General features: G+C 41.6%; 1 long non-coding RNA gene across 1 annotated transcript in view; it reads left to right on the top strand.

Annotated features, from left to right (window-relative positions):
* Positions 1,469–24,195, top strand: part of LOC110402758 — a 38,965-nt gene continuing 16,238 nt past the window's right edge. The window contains exon 1 of the long non-coding RNA XR_002441287.1: positions 1,469–3,337. This is a non-coding gene — a long non-coding RNA (uncharacterized LOC110402758). The remainder of the gene's footprint in view (positions 3,338–24,195) is intronic.

A 24,195-nucleotide genomic window follows, 5' to 3' on the forward strand; every position in this document is an offset into this window, starting at 1 on the left:
TTTTATTTGGCAGTTATGGAATAAAAGAATTTTAGTATTGCCTTAGAGTTTCTCCTGACATCTATCACAACCAATCCAGCTCATATGTGGGTGAACTGTGTTTTGATCCAATTATACAATTCTACTGGATTCTTGTTACATTCTTATCCCATGTGCATGTTGAAAAATTCAAGAGCAAAAGAAAATTCTACAAAATGTTTCTCATTTACTATAGGCTTGGAGACACAAAACTAAATCACATCGTTACTTGTGGAGGCTAATAGCAAACTATAAAACAACATATTCTTCAGGAAAAAACAAAAGCCAACTAAACAAACCAACAAACCTGTTAATCAGCTGCGAGATTTAGAGGGGGAATAGTACAATCTGTGTTGTAGATGTTATTGCAGACAGCCTTTGGGGACACAGCCTTACTTTTGTTAATTGCAGCAACAAGAACTTTTTTGGTGTTCATCACAACAGTTACAATGACAAAGCATCTGCCAATTTGAAGACATTTCTGAGATGCATAAAAATGACAAATTTCAAGAGAACCCAGACACAAAATAGCCAAGACAACACAGTTAACATCCCAATGGATCATAATGACTATAGTACTTAAAAAACTGATATATTTCCCACACTTGCAATATCTTTATAGCAAAGATGTATTATTAAATCAACAACCCATGTGCTATTTGATTACCATGATGGATAAATTGATCTAGGATATTTCTGGCTCAACATTTCCACTGTTTTCAGGCTGAGAAACATAATGAAGGGAATTAAGCATTTCCTTTGCTCATCTACTGTAGAAAGTTGTGCAGACAGACAGCTTCATGAAGCACTGATCCTGGGAGAGGAAGCACACTTGCGCCAAAGATTTGTGGCTCCATCCTAATAGGGGCTCCAACACACCCACAGGCAAAATCCAGGCCCTAAAGCTCAGTGATGGGGAGATGCCAAGACCAAGCCAGCAGCCATGGGGTACCCGTGCTGCTGGGCAAGCACAGGCAGCCCTACAGACGAAACCTGGTGATAGCACCAGGGCCACATCTTGGAGCTCAGCTGCAGCTGGGAGAAGATGTTAGACTGTTCCTGAGCCACCGCCCCTCCTTGGTTAGTTAAGTTCTGCCTGTCTTTAATTCCAGTAGATTAATAATTAGTCCAGTTTTCTCTATATGAGAGGATGCAGAAAGGTTCTTGTTCTCCAGTTCTGAACCCTGCCTGTGTCTCTACACCCCGTGGGAGCGTGGCACATGCAGCACATCTCCCCACGGCTCCCCTTGGTCATCCTGAGCCCTGTCATTAAGCTCCACCACAGAAATCTGTTTAGTCACAGAAGCAGATTGCTTCCATGAAGCGCAGAAATGTAATTTGCCAGTACTTACACTACAATATTAAATAGTAGCATGTAGATCTTTCACCTTTTCAATTCTTTATAGCAAAAAATACTTGGTGTGAAAATCTCAACTCTACAAGAGTCGATGATAAAATCTGCATCAACGGCAGAGCAGCTTTTACCCTCTGCATGGTGAGTGGTTTTATTGGTTTTGCATTTAAAACTGTCCTAGTACATCTGTGCTTTCAGCGCAAGCCCAGCATCCTCATACACTTGCAAAGCTGAGAGCTCACCTCCTTGCTGCCCTCAGCCCACACTCGGCCCATAGGGTGGACATATAGGGTTTAGCACATGCTGGGGCTGTTCTCCCATGGAAATGGATGGCTGTGTCAGCTCTGGAGGCACAACACACTTGAGTGCAGCCATAAGCCACCATGCCTCACCCCAGGCTCCAGCCCACTGTAGTTAATCATTAAATAATTCCCCTGGTGATGTTATCCAGTGCTGATAAATTACAGATTTCATTGTTTTGCCTGGAGCAGCTTTAAATTGTGTTAATTTCATCAAAGATTGACACTGGCTTTTATTTCCTTTTGCTGCTGTTTTGTCCTGCAAAGGAGATGCACACTATAGACTTTAGATTGCCCACGTAATGGGCACAATATATTTTTTCACATATTTAGAGAAAATTGTAATCAGAGCCTTTTAAATATGAAGAACTTTTGGATCAATAAAATACTAATGATAGCGTATTCAAAGAGGAATATTACCACAAATTCAACAGCTTTTAAAACAACCTTATTGTTGACCATATTTATTTTACATGTGATCTCAGAATGCTTTCTAATTTTATACAGTGGTGAATTTATTCCACCTACAACACACGTTTCTGACACAGGGTTTTCTCAAAAAGTGAAGATGAAATACATTATACATCTTCCTGATGAGCCAAACCATCATCAGTCTGATTCTCTCTTTTGGCAACAGAAAGAAATTTCCCCAGGTAGTTCTATTCTGCTCACTCCAAAGAAAAGGGCAATCTTGAGTTCATGGGATTTTGATCAGACCCTTCATGGCAAATTCTGCTCATTTTGGAACAAGGAGCATAATGGTTCAGTGTGTGTTGAATAATAATACATGTTGATAAAACACATGCAAAAATTTGGAGCTTTGATTTTCAATTGCAAAATTGATATCAAATATTTTCGGTACCAGCAGCACTTTGATGCAGCACAGTAGTCTGTTGTGGTAAATAAAAAAATGTTTTTATCGTGCAGTACTGCATCTCCCCAAGCAGTTCTGAATTCTACTGGGAAATATTGAATAAAACTTCAAACCTTGACTGAGGCCCCGTGTCACTGTTGGTGTTTTTAAGAGGTCTCTTTCAACACTTTCCCAGAGTACCTGGGGTCTTTCTTGTTGCAGACTTTTTATTATTATTTTTTTAACATGTAGCATAATACAGTCTAAACCACTGCTTTGCTGTAAATGTGCACAGATGTTTATTATTTCATGAGCTGTGTCAGGTGCCTGGAGGCATTGATAGCCCTCAACGACCCTGACCAGCCTCACCTGGGGCCTCCCACCCCCAGCGATGGGCCCAGGAGCTCTATTCAACTTCAGCCCAGGCCCACCTGTCCCTCTAGTTAATGCTGTAGGAGTATTGGTTCTCTGGTTGGTTACAGCTGTGGTGATGTGTGGACCCTAGCTCATTTGTAGGTCTCCTGGCTGAGCTGCAGAGTTGTCCTGTTGCTATGGGTGTGTCTGGCAATCTCTGGACTCTTTCTCATTGTGATCTTATGCAGTTGGTTGACTACTCATCTTGACTTCAGACCTGTGCCATCTTGTGAGGTGTTCTGATAACTGGGGCTTGTGGTTGAAGCTGGCTCAATTCCTAGAGCTGCACTGCTCTCCTGGCCTGGTACCATGGATGGGATGGGACTGTCCTGCTGGCCCTGGGGCTGCCCTCAGCTCCTGCGTCTCCATCCTGCTGGGAGAAGATATGGATTAGCTAAGGTAAACTACTCTGTTAAACATTTCCTTAACAATAAAGTATATACTTTGTCTCTATTTTTATATCCCATGCTTACCATTCATGGGCTACAAAAAAAATCTGCTATGTTTAATATCCCAGGGTGTCTATTTTGCCAAAGTCAGTTTTGGTGAGCCTAAGCTACTTTTCCACACCTGGGGACAGGAGCTGCCATCTTTCTGGGTGCCTTCCATGAAGCTGCCATTCCTCTAATGCTCAAATGAATTTTTGATTTTTAATTAGTTATGAGGAATTTTTGACTAATTCTTCCTAATTGTTGCCTACATCAAAAATGAGGATATAAGATTATTTGGGAGCTGAGAAGAAGCAGGTTATCTTGCTTCAGTTGTTTGCTCTCTTCAGGGCAACGTGCTGGGTAATAAGTTGATTTAAATCCTAGGCAGTTCAGGAGAGTCACTCCAGTGATTCATAGCAGAATGGATTGGCTAAAAGTCCCTAGAATATCTCTCCTCAATTAATATCAGTTCTTGCACCACCTATGGCACTGTTTCAGATACTAAGCAGGATAACTGGAGTGTGTAGACCATATAAAAAAAAAAAAGGGAGAAGAAAAACACGTTATTGTTTTTTTTTCCAGTATGTGGAAGAAATGTGGTTGATGGTATCACCTTTTTCCTGTGTTCTGTAGTGTCTCTGTTAGGCTAGCTCAAATCCTGGATTTGATCTAGCCTCTAGAGGAAGGTAGGGGAAAACTGCCTATTGATTTCAGTGACCATGTTCAGGCACTTAAACTGTTGCTTTGACAGACTTTCCAAATACTGCTCCTCTAAATTTCTGATTTCTTGAACTGTGGGAAATTCTCTTGTTTTCATCAGATACTTACAGGGCAAAGCCAAGGTGGGGGTGGTGTGGTGTATGTCCATCTGGGGTAGTGCCGTTTCCTCCATCAGGGCATCTACAAGGGGATTTGGATGCTGTTCAAATGCAATGTTAGTATAAAAGTGGAACAAATAGGCCTTATCCCACAAAGCTGTAGCCTGGAGCACCTGCCACGTGAGACTCTTTACATGTGGGGGTTAACTGACATAATCTTTAAATGTTGTTGTTTCCAGTTGCTCTACACAGATTAGTCTAGCAAATTCAAAAATCTGTGGGTTCTTCCAAGCACATGGGTTAATATATTCTTACTTTAAAAGTACTGCTGCATGTATTGTGTAAGGGAAAGAAAAGCATGAAAACAAGACTTGGGAAGGTAGGCAAAAAGTCAATGTTCATGGTACATCTGGGATCTTACCACCTGGGTAGGCTTGAGAAACAGACTTTCCAAATAAAAATAGCAGGATAATAAAACAATCATAGTAAAAAGTGGTGGTGAGGTACTTCAGAAATCTACATTTTTACAGGAGTGTAATCATGATTTAAAAATACAGAAACAGTGACTCAAAAGAGGTAGAGTGTGGGTGTTTGCTGGGGATGAGTCAAAAGAGAAGAAATCTCAACTCCAGAAAGCAAATGCAAAAGATAAAGCTCTGTAAGTAGAGCCTGCAAAAAGGCACACCAAATTTATGCGTATGTTCTGCATCCAGGGCTCATCTCTGTTATGCAGAAGTCATTGATTAACTGACACTAGATTGAAATGGGGCAATTAGACGGAGTAAAATGTCTACAGCATAAATTATACAAGAAAAGTCTGAAGAGAGCCTCCCCTTTGTCTTTAAGACTTACCAGCTGTTTTTTTCCCTACTGTTTGATTCTTACCTTCCCAGATAAGCATATTCCTCTCCCCTAAATCAGTCTGATGGACTGGAGTTAACTACATCACAGGGTACAGCTGTGTGTCCAGATACGTTTTTAATAGGTCAGACAGTCCTGTGGCAAAACAGCAGTGAATCATGTCAGGAGATGAGGAAGCTGGAGGGCAGTGGACTGTGCAAATACTTGCAGCATGCGTTGCTGTGCTGTTCCTGGTTCATAGAACAGTTTGTCACATGCCTGAACTGAAGCATGTGTGCTGCTGGCACATGCTAGTCTGGAAACACCTTTGTAGCAGATTGAAGTTCTTTGTGAAGCAAATCTGCTTGCTGCCATTGTCTAGAGGTTGTGTGAAAGTCCCTGTGCAGGTAGTTTGCTTTTGCTGTGTCTCTCCTCACACTGCCTAATCACTGTGGGTACATGGGGGGCTGTCTTAAATTGAGGAGAAAGGACAAGTTGCTGGTGATAAAAATTTCATAGAATTACTAAGGCTGGAAAAGATCTCAATCTCCAAGATCACCTAATCTACCTGCCATCAATACTGCCCACTGACCATGTCCCCACGTACCACATCTACATGGTTCTTGAACACCTCCAGGGGCAGTGAGTCCACCACTTTCTGGGAAGCCTGTGCCAGTGCACCACCACTCTTTCTGAGAAGAAATTTTTTCTAATATCCAGTGATGAACACAAGCTGCCATTTTCAGATACAACTTTTACAGCCTGTGTTCATTTATCAAGCTCAGACCTGGTTGCATGTCACTGTAGTGTAAAAAGGACCAGGTATTAACTCCTGTAACCTTTTGTATCTGCACTGAGCAGAATGTGAGTGTGCGGGTGGCCCAGGCCTGTCTTGAGAGTGTTTTCTTCATGTTTGGTGGGTTGCTCATTGCTCCCCAGGGAAGCCAGCCCTGGGTCCCAGCCGGGCATCCTAGCAGTGCTGTGTGCACCCAGGATATCAGAGAGCTTGTGTCTGGTCTGGCCTCTCTGCAGTGTAGAGAATAGAGGTCTTGGCATCTGTCTGAACAACATATGAAGACTCAATATTCATGCTGAAAAATGTTGTGCACCAGTTTTGGAAGTAAACTGGGCATCATATATGTTCTGATCTTATGTTTTCACGTTAGCAAGGTGAAAGCAACATGAGATTTTCCTCTGTAGGATGTAGCAATTTGTAGTGTGGCTGAATATGATGAAGAACTCATCCTGTGTGAAGCCCTTTGTTACTGATGATGAAGGGGAGGTGAATTTGGTATTTACAAGTACACTAAATAAACAGTAAAACACCTGTTGACTCCTGCAGACTACTTCAGGCAGTGTCCACTTTCCTGGTTCTGCAGGCAAGGCCTGGAAGTGAATGGGGTGCACTCATGGTAGCTGCTAGATAACCTCTTCAGTTCTGCATTTCTAAGGTTCAGCACACTGTGTAATTCAACCGATCTTTCCATCTGTCCCTTTTTTGATGCTTTCTGTAGAAAGCTGAGAGCCACCTACACTTGATGGGATCTCCCCTCTCGTCTGCAGTTGTCAGTATGTGGCTTCAAGTATCTTGGCAGGACCCCTCGGGTACAGGATTTCAATGGAGACCAGGGCTTTATTGCACTGGTCCAAGTATCATGTGCAACACTGCTAAGACCAACTGAGGGAAGGAAAAATGGGTGGACAGTTAAATGGTGTCTACCTTTTGTTCTGGGCTTTGGAACTTTTGTCTGGCATCTACTTCATATTTTACAGACACCTGAGCCTTCAAAACTGCAAACTTACAGTTTTTGTGATATATTTACCTGAGTTGAGAGCATTTAACGTTTCAGAATTGGGTTGGAGGGTTACATGTATCCAGTCCAATTTGAAAGAAAGGGGAGATGTTTCAATTTTCATATATAGACTGTGAAAATGTGAAGGCTGATTATAAAAAAAAATAATAATGTACAAAATCAAGAGAAATGTAAACCAATCCAGTCCCAAAATATATGTGCTTGTTTGGTAGTTTCTTGATGGCAAAGAATGTTTACACAGCCATAAAGTAAAAATATCTGAATATCACACAGGCATGATGATTTTGTGTGGTGAACTTTTATAACTCATTTGAAATGAACCTGTCAGTCATTAATGGTCTGTGAAACCCTACCCAAGCTGGTGCCAACTCTTTCCCACAGAATAGTTGCTTCGTGATAAGCTCTGCTGTATTCACAGTAAATCAGAGAGTACAACAATGAAGTTACACAGTAAGCTTTGCTATATTGCACAGTAAATCATTGCGTTGGATGACAATTACACAATAAGCCTCATTTTTTCTTTATGGGAGCATCTATCAGTAATGGATGAAGGTCAATATGAATGTTTTTCCTCCTATTCTACCACCTACTGAACATATTATTTATGGACACTTAAGGTTTGGGGGACCATTGTTAGCCTTGTATGTCTGTGCTTTTGATGCATGTAACAGAGCGCTGGGGATTGCACCAGAAGCCTTGCGTTGTCTGAAAGTGTCACTGGGGCTGGTTTCGTGACTGGAAGGGGATCTTTGTCATTCAGTTAACTCTACCTGTTTGCACTGACTCAGATTGCATCTTTCCATCTCTTGGAAGATGCATACTAGATCTTCATATTTATGCAGATCTTGTATTTAGATCCTACATACTAGATCTTATATTTATTTGCTGTGCTGTCTTGGTTTTCGTTGTCCCATCCAATTTTTTTTGTCAGCATTGGTATAAGTAGCATCTTCTTTTAAACTATTATTGATTCTTGTGGCTTGCAGGACCATTTATTTCCCTACTAGATTTGAGTATGTGATTTAACCTGCTGCCCCTATTTGACAGCTCTCAAGTCAATCAGTTCTTTATTCCACCCCAGATCTTCAGATCTTCAGCATCAACTGTCTCCCAGAAAGCTCCGCCTTGACATCCTCTTGCCCTTCAGCACTAGGGACTGGTACTCATCTTCTTGCCCTCCTCCCAGGCTGTTTTCCTGTGCTGCTCCATGCCTTTCCTCGGGGCTCACAGCTGTCTTCTGCTTGATTTCATCTCCTTCCATGTCTCGCTACTTCCTAGAGATTTACATAACCTACTGCTGAGTGCCTTGAACACACAGTTTATTCTCCCTCCTTGGCAGTGCCACTGAAACTCCCAGTACTACAGGCTTTGTGCTCCACTTCAAAATGCATACCTTCTAATCTAATCTTAACCAAATGAAATAAAAAGGTTTCTGCTGCCATTTCAGTTGGGTCCCCTAAGGTACATAAATTTTTGGAGTCAGATGGTAGATGTGTCTGCCTTTCAAAGAGCAGGGAGTTGTCTGCATTATATTGTCTCCATAAAGCGTCATGTCCTGAAAACAGCATCACGTACACCAGAGCTGCAAGAGCCAAATCTGTTTACAGCACAGCAGAAAAGCTCCAGTAACATCAAATGATGTAGCCTGGGTCTGTGCAGGCTGAAGATTTGGCCCTGAGCGAGTACTGCAGTCTAAGCAAGGAGAGAACTAATGGGGCCACTTCACCTCTTAGGGAAACCCACTGCTGATGCAGAAGCAATGTTGGGATATGAAATAATCTGTGCACAGTAGTGCTTTATATTTACTGAACTACTTTTCATATTTCATTGATGTTGTTAAAAATATTTTTTGCACAAGAACTTTGAGCCCTGTTAACTTCTAAATCCTAGTGTGAGGCATTACCCTGTAAATACAGAAGACTTGCCAGTCTACTTCTGTCCGGCAGAGTGGATAAACCAGGAAGGAGCTCAAGTCTCTTCCAGCTAAGGTTTGAGACAGTTGCTTGCCATTTCTCTTTTGTTCAAAGTCACCTTTTTTTTTTTTTTCCTCTGTAGAAGTTCAGTTGAGGTTGTTGTGAAGGCAGGAGGGGTGAGAAATGTGGAATGTTTTCTAGTTTGCATGCAAGGCAAATAACTTAGACTATGAGTTGCTAGTTTAAAAGCCCTCAAGAGGATGTTGCAGGGCTGTGATGTAGTAAGATGTGCAAAATCAACACTTGCTGCCCTCATTTAAAATGTCATAAAGATGGGATGTCTGTGCTTTCTGCAGGAGTAGGCTGTGTAGGCAGTATATTAGGGCTCTTCACCTGGTGTGCATCTGTTATGGGGCCAAAATACAGACGTAAATCCTGTCCTTAGTAAGTGAATATATTGTTGCATGCTGAAGAATGAGTAGCCCCTATATACATGGCATGGCACATGCATATTCCCATTAAACAAGGAGGTACTTCTGGGGATTTTGGAAACCTGCATTTTAGGTTTGGCTTATATGTAATATATGGTGGGAACCTGGAAGGTTCTCAAATCTGAGATGAGATGAGGCTGCCAGGACAACTATCCAGCCTGCAGTCTGAATCTTCATGTTGCAAGCAACATGTGTATTGAAACCAGTTTATTCAAGCAGGTATTTAGGAGTTAAAAGACAAATTTTCAAAAGTGCTTCATGCTTATAAGCTGTCCCTTTGAAGTTGTCATTTCTGCCTTTTGTGAAAATCAGAAGGTTCATTCTGAAATTGCAGACTGCCTCGTCATTCCTGGAATCAAATCTTCAAAAGAGGACAATCCTTTTTCCTAGAAAAGATGCGCCATCTGAATCTCTTCAAGACTTTGCAAGAAAATGAACAGAAGACATGATGGCATGCTGTTTGATTGTACATTTCTTCCTATACCTTAAAAATATTGCTATGTGTATTTCTACAAGAGTTAATCTTTCATTATTTAAAAAGCCCTTGACTTCTGTGTAGCTGCCTATTTCACCAGGCATACTTAAAACTTGTCTAACAACTCCTAAATTGCAAGCAGTACTAAGAAATGCTAGGGAAAATAAATTGCTTTAAATGGTTTGTTGAAGTGAACTTAGGAATTTTATTTTGTATATAAACTGAAAGGATTTCCTTATTGCTTGCTAAGAACACTTGCACTTAGTTGTTGGATGAGATCATCCACAGGAACATTCTATGTAAGTCATGTAAAAACCTCAAATGTTAGCTTCCCAAATTATATCAGAAATTACGCTAGGGACACTGTATCTAAACACTACTATGAGCAGGTGGAGTTAGTTTTCCACTAATGGGGGGAAGCATCTGGTTCATTGGGTTTCCTATCAGTTATTGAAGAGCTGCGTGTGCCAAGAAGGAACTGAGTGAACACATACTCTAAGAGTACCAGACATGAAGTTTAAAGTATTTTAGCTAATGTTAACTTTAGATTTTTCCCAGAAGCCATCTTACAGCTTTGTTAATCTTTAAGTGAAACTCAAGTGTCACTTGAGGCACAAATTCCTTTGCAGGGCAAAAGCTCTAGGTAAACCAAAAAGTCAAAAAGTTTAGCATCAACAGACTTTCTGGTGAAACCATGATGGCTTTTCAGACAGTTTCTCTTGCTTCCTTCTTGTATTATTTCTATTTCCTCTTCATTTATCCTGAAGGTTGAATTAAACCAGGATACAAGTGCTTCTCTCCACTGAATGCCCTTTAATTTGACAGCCTCGTGGCCTTAGTGCCCTTCTTTGCCAAATATTTCTTTTTCATAGATGCGAGTTAATTCCTGTAGTGTTGTGTGACAAGGCTGAGCACACTGAAAGACCAGCTTGCAAACTGCTTTATTTCTTTTCAGCCCCCTGAGGAATTCTGGGGGTGTCAGTAAAAGTAGATAAACCATCATTGTTTTCCTACTGTTTTCTTACTTCTGAACATTTTTCTCAATGATATCCTGCAACAGGGGGTGCTCTTCTTCATTTTGTTTCCCCCATTCCTTGCCCCATCCAATTTCTTTCCTATCTCTTGTCTCCCCTTTAGGAAAGCAATGACCATATATCTTCACTTAGTCTCTGCTGCAAATTGTTTGCATGGCTGGAAGGAAAAGTACACTGTCACTCATGTGCCTTTACACCTGCCAAAGCTAATGAGATAAGTTTGACCCTCATTCTGGCTGGTTATTTAGAGCTTCACACTCTGAGCAGATTTCTAATGTCCCAAAGGAGCATCTGAGAACTTACTTATTCCTATTAACCAAAAAAAAAGTAATATAACCATATAATATAGACATTATCTCTTCTATTTTGTTCTGTTTCATACATGTCTTTTTTGCATTGAAGAATTTAGACATAAAGGTTTCATTAGATGAAACAACAAATATTTTGTTTATTGGTCATTGACACTTCAAAATTCCTTCTGAGCAGTGAAAGAAGTACAGTAACAGCAGTTTCTAGCGAGGGTGCTTCCAGCCAGCCTGACCCCAGGGCAGTGTTCTGGGAGTGCATGTCCTCCCTGGGTCCCTAGTTGCAGTGACTTCACCCCTAGATGATGCAGCTGAGGTGGAATCAGAACTGGGTCGTATAACTCATTGTTTTGCTGACATCTTGCAATGATGACAAATGGGAAAAGGAAATGTCTCTTTGCCCTCAGAACAAAACATTAGGTGATTAGTGGTGGATGAACAGTGTTTGCTTTCTGATTAGGGAAGCTCTCTGAAGATGAGATGCCAGCTTTCCAGAGCTCCTGACTTGGGAAAGGGAGAGCAGAGGCTGGGGTGTACCCCACATCTTTTTCCAGGCCCTGCTGGACCAGCAGGATGGGCTGCTGGTTGGTTTTCAGTTTTGTGTTGTTTTTTTTTTTTAAACTTCTGAGGAAAGCATGTTATAAAATAACGAGTTTGCAGATGAAGATCTAGACAACCTAGAGCCTTTCAAAAAGATCCACAAACACTCTGAGCCCATGTGTTGTATTTATCTTTTAAGGAACCTTGTCATTAGGCTCAAATTAAAAATGAGCTGCCAGTTTCTATTAATAATTAATGCTGAAATGTTAGCACTTTGAAGGACTGTTTCAAGTGCAACACATACCATTTAACGCTGAACAGTTTTATATTTACAGTAATTCCACCTTTCATCCCTTAATGTCAACCTCTAAATCTTTAATGCTTTAATCACACTTCTTATTTTGATATCCCAAGTGAGCTGTCCTAACCTGTGTCCGCTCCCTTTCGATAAGGTACACATTTTATACTGGAAGGTTAGGCAGCAGAACTTGTTAATAATTAAGGAAAACAAAATGCTACCGCTGGAAAATTGTTTGTTCCCAGCAGTATGTGTTACCTTTAATCTGTACTGACAAGAAGCAAGAGGAATCATAAAATAATCAGAGGAGCCAGGAGAGAGGATTGTTTGTGAAGAACATTACCCAGCAGAAATGTAGACAGCCTTGATTTGATTCCATAAATGAACCTAATTACTGGATAATGTATTGTTCTACAGAAGCAACATATCTGCGAAATATGTAGTTAAATCAAGACATCATGCATTCAAAGGCAGATGATTTCTGCTTTCTGGTTTTGCTCCCTCCTCCGCGTTCCTGAGCTGCGCTAATGGAGCTCTTTTCTATGTTGTGCTTAGACAACACTACAGAAGTCATTCAACCTGCAGCTGGGGTCTGGGAGCTGGTTTTTGTTGTAGCATTGCTGTTGTGGATGGGGAGAGTTCTGCAGAGCAATGAGCCACTGAATGTTTTGCAGGGTTTTCTTTTTCTTTGCTTGTTTAACTTGTAAATATCCTAGGCTCACAGAATAAGTGCTTGGAATTTTCTTAACTGTCAGGCAAGCAAAGAATGTTTGAGATGCACCAAACAGCACTAAAACTGCTTCTTGCAAAGAAAAGACAATTTTAATTGTGTAGTTATAAAACATTCCCCCAATTTGTTTGGATTTTCCTTGCCATTTCAGAATAGCACCTTGAAGTGATATATTCATAAACAGATCTATAATGATGACTACAAATACCAACTTTGAGCAACCACATTAATGGGTTATAAAGGGATGTCAACCTATAAGTTACTGTTTAATTATTAGGATCAGTAGACTGAAAATGCCTTGCATCTGGTTAATCCCCATGCTTTAATGTACAGCTGTTAGGGGTTGATTTTTTGGACACATTTTATGGGACAGATGCTTAGGACAGCCCCGCTATTCCTGTGTTTCCGCTAGTGTTGCCCTCTGGGGGAGGCAGACAGCATTTTACAGTGAGACGCCTCAGTTTGCCCCTTGCTGTGCAGATGTGGGAGGAATGGTCCTGGGGAGGGACCTGTGGTGGCCCATGGGCCCCTGTGTTGACTGGACACATAAGGCTGTCCTTGTGTAGGATGATGCCTCAATCACATGTGTCTGTCAGCTGGAAAATATCCAGCCTGAATGCTAACATTCTTATTTAATAATCAATGTTACTTCTGTAATGTTGCATTCTGAAATAGGTATTGTAGAATCACAGAATGGCTTGGGTTGGAAGGAACTTGAAAGATCATTGAGCCCCAGGCCCCTGTCATGGGTTGGTTGACCACTAGCAGCTCAGGCTGCCCAGGGCTCCATCCAACCTGGTCTTGAGCGTCTCCAGGGTTGGGCTGCTTTTCATCAGGCTCCTGTTGTCTCTGGGCTTTTTTCTAATTACACAAACAGTGGATGAAGTCCTACTAAGTGGTCTGTGACAAGAAAAAGAATTACTGTGCTGATACTTTCAATCTTTACTGGCTTGTTTAAAAAAAAAAAAACAAGCTTTCAGAGCTTACTGAACCTCCACCTCACACATCAAAAAAGAAATAGAAAAATTCCTGCTGCTGCGTTATTATGCAAGCATCCAATTCTGTTCTTCCATACTGTGGAGACGTGCACAACACAGGAAAGTGTTAAAGAATATTTATAAGATGCTCAACAGGACAAAACAAATGGACATGTGTGGTGTATGTACATTGCTCATTACAAACATGATTAGTGTGTATATATAATAGATGTGTTGTTAAAGCACAGCAGGTTCTTCAAAGTTTACAAGTTTATTATGAATTGATTTATTCATGAAATGCTTTGTTTCTATGACAACTTTATTGGTTTGCCTGTGGTCTAAATACATATAGGCATGGCAGGAATTCCACAGTACAAAACAAATTACATGCTACTACCTGAATGGCTTGATGCCTTTAGGGAGTGTACAGAAATAGTCTGCAATGAGGGCAGAAATCACCACAGACTGTGCCGGTGTGAAGAGGCTTGCTTAATAAGGAGAAATGCTTACAGGTTCTCCACGGCTTCTATCTCTGCAATAAAACGGGAAGACAGAAATGAAGCAAGAGATCTGGTAGGAAAACATAAAAGAGATCCAAGCCCCCATTGCAGAAGTACAAGTGTATTCAGGAAAAGCCAGAGATCAAACACTAGTGCTCTCTCCCACAAATGTAGAACTTGAAAGAAGCTATTAATATTCACAACAGATCTAGAGCTACAGAAGAAATTGGAGAGCTATTGTTTAGTGAGAAATTAGTGTGAAGATACAGGGCCTCAGCTGATAAGAGTAGGGAGGCTCACTGGGACAATGTAAAATAGGATCAGAGAAAAAGTCAATAAGTGGATCAAATGGTAAAAGAACAAATTCCTAAAATACAGAGAAAACAAGACATAGAGACTGGGAAGATGATAGTGAAATAGTGAGGTCTGAGACAATTAACAGGAAGATAACTTTATAAGTAATAGAAAATGCAACTTCATATACAGCAGAGCTTGCTTGTTTGTCCCTCCATGACATTTGGGTCTCTGTCCAAAATAATATCATAAGCCATGATAAAACAATGGGGCTCTGGCTTCTTGTGTCCTTTGATAATATTCTTTGGGAAACGACAAACAAGAACCGGATTCTGTGGAACAGCCTCTCCTCCATTGCTTGCTGTCTGTCTGCTTTTTAAAGACACAAACATTGGAAGCAGCAGCAGAAAGCACCCTTCAATTACAAAAGCAAGTTTTCTGGCAATTTGTTTTTAGTCTAAACAATGCTGCTTGACATTCTAGATATTTCATAGGATCAATATGAGAATTTCAAAGGAAGGAAGGGCCACAAATTATCTTCTGCCTCTCATGAAAGCCAACATGAAAACACCTAAAATTAAAGCAAACCAGGGCAAATGCAAATCCTTGCTTGGTAACCACAGTTTCCCCCACCAGCTCTCCTGCCTCTGAAGTGCCTGTGTTTTGATGGAGGTGAAAAACTATTTCCACGGCTACTTGTTTCAGACCAGGTTCGTGGCTTGTTGGTGGAAATATTCATTTTGGCTGCTGGGTATCCCTCATCTGGGTGCTGCTGGTTTCATCTCTTATCATCATGGTGTGTGCAGAGCTTGGGGGTAGGTCATGCTGCACTGTGGCACTGCGTGTGCCTTGCCTCCCTCACACTGCAGAACAGCCAGACTGCAAAGTTAGCAGGCTTCAGCTATTGGGATTTGGCTCAGTAATTAATTGCAGATGGTGCCTTAGTCAAAAACCTCATATTGCCTTTATTAGCAAGGCAGATTCATCACCTGCTTTGAAAGGTGACTGGGCTGACACAGACAGGAACTGCATGAGAACCTGGGCCCAGAAAGCATGGGGAGAAGGAAGCAGTGGGACGTGCTGTGCACACAGCTCTGTGCTGGGGCAGACATGCAGTGCGCACGCTTTGCTGCCACTCTGTGAGTGCCTGAGCCATCTGACTAATTTGACATGGAAGCACTAATAAAAAACTTCTCCTATTAGTGCTCACACTATTATTCCTGACTTGTGTTCTGACCCAGTCCCTTCCATGCTCCTAATTGCCTGTGCTGCCCTGTGACGTTGCCTTCCATGTTTTTATGAGCTGTGGTCTCCTGCAAGAGGAAAGAATTATCTGCGTCTGCCTTGATGATTGATCCGAAATGGTTGTGCTAGTACAGATGGTCAAAGCACATGTTTACAACCTAATGAATATTTGCAGGGGTAGGATCTACCAGGAGAGGCAATGGCCACCTCTTCAGATAGGAGGGTCTTTTCCTTCTGTACTGTGCTTGCTTCAGAGCTATTCAAAGCTCCGGTAAGTTTGTGCACTGCACCATCGAAAACAATTCTGGTTGTACTGCTTCATCCCAGCTCCTCATATCCAGTGCACATATTCCAGTAGAAGGGTGGCTTTTGAAAGACCTGCTTTGCAGAGGACTTACAAAGACTTTTTGGAAGTCCCCCTTTCTTCATTCTTCTAAATGCATGTAGGGCCATTTTGAGTGTTGTCTACAATGCATGGAAAATTATCACAGTTTTTCCTGTAACTAACCACAATATTTAATTATTTAATGATGGCTATAAAACAAGTGTAACAAAGGGAAAACTGTTCTGAACTTTCTTGACACTACTTGGCAAATACTTGCTCTTTATTTGACACACCATCATTTACTCCCTCAGCCCTTAGAGAACAGCAGGATAGCTGAACTATCGATATATTAGAAGAAAAATCATAGACAAGGAAAGTAAATTCTGACATTTTGAAACTAATGGTGAAGTTTGCCTGATGCACTGTGTCCCGAATACACAATGAAAAGTCTAGAGGGAAGAGCTTAATGTGCCTTTTAAAATCTCTGCATTTCAGTCATAGGCTGTAAGCTCATTTCTGTGCGTGTATGTTGTAATATAGATGTGTGCATGCACGACATAAATAAACCAATATGACAGGTTTACACAGACAGCACTTCACATGTATTCATCTGCTTAATAAAACTGCCTCTTCATAGCTTTGTTGGGCTTGTGTATGTGCATGTGTGTGCATATACATGCATTCGGAGAGGTTTTGAGAAGGTACCCTTTTTCATTAAGCAAGTGACATTTTCATGCTGGTGCAGCGTCTATCTATCTTCTTTCTGGCAAAGCTGTGTGCCTTTCAGTCAGCGTCTGACTAAAGATCAATGAGAGAAAGCTTTTTGAAGGTGCTTTCAGGTCCTGCGGCAAGGGAGATGATCAGAAAGCTGCCATAAGCTTCAGACCCACTTGACAAATGAGGAACTATTTTGGCGCTCTGTAAACTGCTGTCACATCAGTTAGAAACACTAATTAGAGCTACTTTGCTATTGAAAGTGTCCAGTGCATTAAATACCACTTCTGCTTATTGCAATTAGCTTATCCATTGACTTACACTTCATACCACAAGACTATCAAAGATGGAAATGCATAAGGGATGGCTTAATAATTTATGAGGGAAATTAGAACTGAGTGGCAAATAGCTTTTGCCTGCTACCCTTTGACCTTTCATTCCTTGTGGAGCATGAAGCTCATGGGTGATATGTGCTTGCCTTCGGTTTTGTCTTGCTGGAGAAGCAGACAACGTGAGATGCTTGGGTAGCAAACGTGAGATTGTTGTCTTTTTCTCAGTGACAAAGAGATAAAGGGATGTGGGTAGCTTATGGGAAGCAGTTGGACGTGGTGATATGCAGCCTGTAAAACAAGAGAATTGTATGTTCTTCCTGTACTTTTCTCCAGAACAGTTCTTGTTACTGATAGAAGCAGCGGGACTTTGTTAAATAATCTATACCACAAAAGTTATTTTCTTTTATAAAGACAACTTCATATTTTTGAAGTAAAATTTAGTTGTGACCCTGTAATATTTATATATGCCTTAGGAATCAGGAAAAGGAAGTTAGAAGCTTTCCATGCTATAAAAGACAGAAAGATGGCCCTGCTGCTTAGGATACTATGATTTCATATTGTACGTGGATGTTTTTCGCTGAAAGGAAAGAAGAAATTATTGCTCTAAATAGCTTGCTTGCAGTCTAAAGTCATAAGGCTGAATTCCTTGCCCTGCTGTTGTGACCTTCAACCAGGCAGCACTTCTTTCTCTTTAGGTTTCTACTGACGATGTTTGTGCTTGTTTTGTTAACAGGGTGTTAGGGAGGATCAGGTCTTGTTGTTTTAAATAAAAGACCATGTTCCTACCACCACTCGTCTTTCTGAAGAACTGGAATTCAGCACATACGACTTTATCTTCAAGTGATTTTGTTTGTTCTTGAAATTCTGTACATAGGCCAGCTTAAAACCTGTGTTCCATTAGTCAAACATTAGTAAAATAGAGCTGCAATGCATATTTTTTTCCAAGTGTTAATTTAAAGCAGCAGACAGGAAACATAAAGCAACGATGGGGCAGTTTCATCTAACAACTCCTAGCGGGAATCATCTTTGAAGATCTGATTCCAAAACCATGAAGCTCATCCTGTTTTCTGATGTATTTGTATGCATTCGGTGATCAGCACAGAACGTTCTTTCTCTGCCTGAAGTCCTACATCTCACTACGCTGCTCCATACAGAAATACTTGTGGAAAAAGTCATGACAATTTCATCTTCAGAATCTTTAAGTGATGGCAAGATAAAATACTAACAAAGGCATAAATACACATACACTCATAGAAATGCAAGTATAAAATTATAATATGAAGTAGTTTGGTTCTTTACTCTGAATATATTTACAAGTTTGGTTTTGTTTTTTAAGGAAGAATAGTCTCTGGAAGAGTGGAGTGTAGTTTCAGGGTCTCAAACCACACAGTGAGCCTAATCCCACCCCACAAACACAGCCAGCCAAACCCCAGTCCTCAGCTGTCCCATCCAGTATTGATGCCCATTACTGGGAGGAAAGTACTTTTGTATATTTTAAGTAGATACATTGAAAAACCACTTCACTTTTCCAGAAATTCACTGCAACGTTGAGAATTTCCAACCATTCTGGACCTATGGACCTTCAAAGGGAGCTGTGGAAAGTTGTTGAGGTTCAGCCATGCCTCCTCTGCCATCCCCATGAGGTTGGTAATGGCACCAGCAGAGCCAAGCGCCCTGCCTGGGTGGGAAGACTTGAAGCTGTACAACTCAGCCTGGGGCTTTGCTTTCCTTCACTTCTAGTTGTCTGAAGCCTTCTTTTAAGTCTGCTGATCTTAGACCAAAGGAAAAAATAGGATGACTTTTAAGCAATGTGAAATTTAACTTGGAATATCTGTTTCCAAAGCAGCCAATTGAGAGGTAAGAAGGTAGCTTTATTAAGTAGCTCATAATCTCTGGGATTTACAGAAGCTGGAGATGAGCAGGAAAGCAGGGCTGCCGGAACACAGCTGTGGCACAACAGTCTTACAAATATTGATGCTAAAAACTAAACACTCCTAGTGTAATTTGCATTGCCCGCATAACTTTGAAAATCCCTCTTGTTTGATGTTTGCGTCAAATTTCAACTAGTATTAGTCAAACCCTGCATTGTATTTAGTGCCAGTTTTGGCAGCCTCCTGCTTGAAACAGCGTGTCACTATCCTATTGCTGGCAAGTTTCAACTGGGAGTAACTTATGCATTGACTGTTTCCCATCAGGTTTCATGTTTCTTTAAAATCAGCTATTTAGGAAAAAAACGTGTTAGTTTAATTTCCTATTTCACATAAAATTGCTGAAACAATCCCTGTTTAAAAAAATACCCAGCTCTTCAGATGACCCATGCTGAATGGCATACATAGCGATGTTTGTAGTTCTGATAGTATTTTAGCAGCCTGGGTGGCTCATGCAGTGAGCACAGGCGCCTCCCAGGGCTTGGGAGGCAAAGGAAGTTCCTAAGTCAGGCTTCAACTAGACTACTTCATTGTGAGCTCTGAAATAGCGGGGCAACTGAATGCTCTGTGACAGCCTTTACTACCTTTGGAATATACTTACGAACTATGGCTGGGTCGTGCCAATTAACTTCTGCAGGTGGAAAAATCCTGTGCACATTTTTAAATAGTAGTTGACAATAAATATGGGGTATATAAAGATACTCAACAAGCAGCTAAACATGACAAAAGTATAAGAAAAATTGCTACTGCATAAAGGTATATGGTTGCAACAATGGACTGATATCCAATAATTTACTGTGACTAAATTCTAAAACAAAGATGACTGTAAAGTGTTTCCAAAACCATTCTTTTCCAGCTGACGTGTGGTTGGATTATGTGAACTGACTCACTGTTCAAATGGGGCTACTGAGATTAGTGCAGTATTGCTTCAGACAATCCTTGACCTTAGGGATATCTCTTTCTGTAACAGAGGAAACTGGCTTTTAGGATGGAATTCTCCATCTCTTTCTGCATCTCTGCTATTTGTCAATACTGAAAACAAAAAGGTTAGGGGAGCAAAGTATGAGTTAATGCCAGCAAAATTAGAGAGCATCTTCTCGACTGCTTGCTCCAATGAAGTAGTGCGGGAGCTCTCCAGAAGAAAAATCCAGTGGTACTGAGAATTCAGGTAGTCATTTCAAATCACATTTTCACCCAAGCTGCTTTACGTGTGTATGTGTATGCTTGTATATATGTAAAAATCTCAAAGCTATCTGTTTTATTTCATTGTGATACATATTTTTTTGTATTAGTGACACTGAGGTGAAGCTGCAGATGCAGAATGATGTGAAGTCTCCCACACACATTTTTCTTCAGGGCAGGCACAGGACTCGTGTGAAATAACATCAGACTTGTGTCTGTACAATAAATTGAGTGCAGCAGCGCCTGAGTTAGCCTAGTTCCTGTAAGCCTCCCTGCAGCTGAGCAAGGAGCAGCCCGGTAGCACAAGTGCTGATGCTGCACACCATGTACGGGACACAGGTGATATTCTGGCTGGCCCTTGCTGGTGGCTGCAACACCCTCATGTGATGAGATGAGACAGCCCAACTACTGCAGGCGTAGGCTTGTCTTCCCATGCATAGTCATGTACTCATTTTGCCAAGCGGTCCTGCTGAGGAGAGAGCCTGCAGTCAAGTTCATCCATGCAAGAGGGATTGCACTCAAGCCTAAAATAGGAGTTTAGTTACCTAGGCTCCCTGTAGAGTCAGTCAAGAGATGCAGTTTGAAGCAGGTAAGGAAGGAGCCTTCTCATTGCATGTTAGTCTCCCCAAGGAGCACTTCTGTTAAGGGATTGACAGCACTGTGAGTATCCTCTCCTCCCATCTGTGGGGGGACATGCTCTATTGGTCTTACCATCACCTGTGTCCTGTGCAGAAGGCAGAACAATGCTGCTGTCAACACAAGAGGCAGGAAGGTGGTGTGGAACAGGTCTGTCTGGACAGCAGCCTGGGCTGGTGCTACAGGAGCCTGCAGGGCTGGCAGGTTTGGGAGCAGGGAGGCTTCTGGGCCCTGAACACAGATGGAGAAAGTGAGCATGTTTGTGTATTCTCCACAAGAAGTGAACACAAGGCATGTTGCAGAGCAGGGAGTTATGGCCAGGGCGTGCAGGAGAAAGGAGTCAGGTGCCTAGGATAGATGGGGTTATTGTGAGATCTGGGCATTCTGGATTTCTCCAGGCATCTCAAACAGGGCTTTGCCCGGAATTCATCAAAGGCAAAGAACAGGTTTCTTTTCAGGAAAGCTATCAACAGGCACTCAGACTGCCTTTGGGTCTGAAAATAACAAATGAGCAATGCAGAAAACTGCTGATCAGTCTTAAATTAAATTAGAACTTGCACTTTTTAAAGTAGAATCTTATCCCTAGGCCTGTCTGTGGTCCAGGAAGTGCACGTACCTTGTCAGGCTGTCACTCAGCAGGTTCCTCACAGCTCTCCATCTCCAGACATTAAGCAGGTACCCTGGCACTTGCCCAGCAGGTTGCAGAATGATGCTGCAGCTGCTGAACAGTACTTGATCATCAATGATTTTCTGGCGTTTTATCAGCTATTTCAAATCCCAAGGTGCAAATCAGTTGCTTCCTTTTTAGTTATATGGAAGCAAAACAAGATGCACCTGAATGCTTTTACAAAGAATTTCATGTAATGCTATTTACCAATGCGAACATCCAACCAGCCATCCTCCATCCTTCCTCTGCTGGCTGTAGTGCTCCTTTCTTACTCCTCTGTATGCAAACACTATCTGTTGTATCACTGAGCGTAAGCCAGATAAAAGCAAAATCTGATGTACTAACAATGAAAATGTTCTGAATAAAAACATAGATTACTGTGGGATTTTTCCTAGGATTGTGCTTTTTCAATATGATTAAGAGCCTCAGAACTTGTTTCTGAAAGATTTAGTTTTCTGATCAAAGCGAACATCCAGTTCTTCAATGTCCATCTCTAAGCAGACTGAAGAATGATCTCCCTTCATGTATTGTCTTGTCTAGGCAACAGGTTTTACTAAATTCAATTGGGGAAAGGGCAATTGGCCATGCCCTGTGGCTGGTCTTCAGTAGTCTCTCCAGTGCTGCTGAAACAAGGAGCAGAGAGAGGCAGTTATTGGGAACGTGTGGTCATGGAAAGAAAGCCCCAGGCATGGAGCTCCTGTGGGCAGTGGGCTGCTGTGGGCTTCCTGTGTGGAGCCGATAGTATTGAATGAATTAGGTGTGAAAAATTTTGTTTCCTTTTGCATATTCAGATCACAGTCCACGAGCACTGAGCAGTGGCAGCCAAAATATAAAAAATGAGCATGCTATGGATGCACAGAAATGCCATGCACATGGAAATGGTATATTCTCCTCCTGTCTCAGGACTGTGTCATACAGCGGGCACACCCATGCCCCAAAAATGTGATGGCTGTGTCCAACTGAGATTTGTAACTCCAGTCAAAGTAAAGTCAGACAGCACAGTTTAAAAGTGTATTTTTTTCTAGCAGCAAAAAAAAAAAAAAAAAAAAAAGAAATCCTGTTAAATCTTCACAATTATTCTTAGATAGATCAAGACAGTGTAACATAGAAGTGCATAGACCGTACGAGTCACATAGAAGCTGAACCTGTACTGATGGAGTTGCTTTCATTTCAGCAAATTCTTGAAGCACCTCATTGACTATGAGCTAGATTATTTTTTCATAAATCGAGGACAACAAATAAGATAAGTTTAGCCCTTGCCTTTGTTGCTGAATGTGGCGAGCTGATCTGTGAGTAATGGAGCAAACAGAGCAATCTGTTCCAGAGCCTCCACAAAATTTCCCATTGTTTGGGGAACGAATCAGTCCATTCTCTGCATGAACGGGAAAGTCACGCTTAGGAACCTGATTTGTCGCAATGATCTTCCTTAATGAATTCCACTGCTAGTGACATTCTCGCTGATATTGGGGTTCTTTGTGCGCTTTGTGTCAGTTTTGTTTTCTTGCCAGCAAACTGGAACACCTATACATGTAAGGAAGTCAATCTTTGATTCTGTCTAGCTCAGAAGTTTGCCTGTTAACATGCTTCAGATCACAGACTGCACTCACAGTGGCACTGAACCGAGTTATGAAAAGTTTGCTAATGATTTTACCCTTTCTTCCAATTGCAGTGTGAAATTTCCTGTTAAAATTAACTCTACTTAGTTGCACAGGGCATTTGGGAGCTCCAAGCAATGTTTGGAAGGGCATGGCTTTCACCATGCTCACACGCTTGCTAGGTCAGAGCTGGTTAGAGATTTCTTCCAAGTCAAGAAAGGATTAAGAGAAATCCCTGACTTGTGAGATCAGATCATTTGAGCAGTACTAACCTGAATGCCAGTTCCTCCCCAAGAACAAAGACCTGTTTTTGTGGGGAATTCTCACCCGGACCATGTCATGCTAAACTAAACAGTAAACATTGGTATAAAAAAACATTTAATGAGGAAAAAAAAAACAGGAGAGAATAGAAAAAATAAAGGGGAGGAGGGAAGGAGAGTGAAGAGGAGATGAAGTTTATCCAAAAAGTCAGCTCTGCCTTCAAGGATGGGGAAGTGAAGAATGCTGGAATTTCCCTTCCAATGGTGAAGGAAGGGTTTTCCATTCTATTAAAAGGCATCTATTACATATGTAAAAGGCCATGCATCACCGTCAGGTGATACTGAAGCTGCTGGACAGGCAGTGATCAAGAGCTCATTTCATCAAATGCCTCAGGCCCTTGAAAAGGGCACAGGGGGAGAGACTAGCTGCCTGTCCCTGCGCATATGCCATGGGGAGACAGACAGCCACCTCTGGACTGAGGTAGTAAGGAAAAGGTGGATAAGCCACATTCTTGTTTCTTGCAACGTGGATGAGTATAGGGCTGGAGATCCTGGCCTTGAGATCCTCTGCCAGGGGCAGGCAGTGAGGCTGCACTTGTATAGGATCAACCTTGTAATTTAAAATCTGCCTTGCTACATTTGGGATCTTAGGTGTTTGCAGCGTAGTGCTCCTGAACTGGGACAGCTCTGCCTGGCAGGGCACCTGCAGCTCTCTCAAGCTGTTCCATACTGCACCTTCTACACGGTGCTGATTTGGCCATTTCAGAGCTGGAGCTCCTGTAGCAGGGAGATGCTGCTGCTGGAGAACGGGTTAATACTGCTCTCTGATTTTTCTTGTTTTAATCTTTTCATTTTCCTATTGCACCTCAGAGAGGAATGTGAGCCCTAGCATTAGGGCTAGACCAGGCTCCTC

This window comes from Numida meleagris, chromosome 7 (genome assembly GCF_002078875.1).
Source record: "Numida meleagris isolate 19003 breed g44 Domestic line chromosome 7, NumMel1.0, whole genome shotgun sequence".
NCBI classification, from domain to species: domain Eukaryota; kingdom Metazoa; phylum Chordata; class Aves; order Galliformes; family Numididae; genus Numida; species Numida meleagris.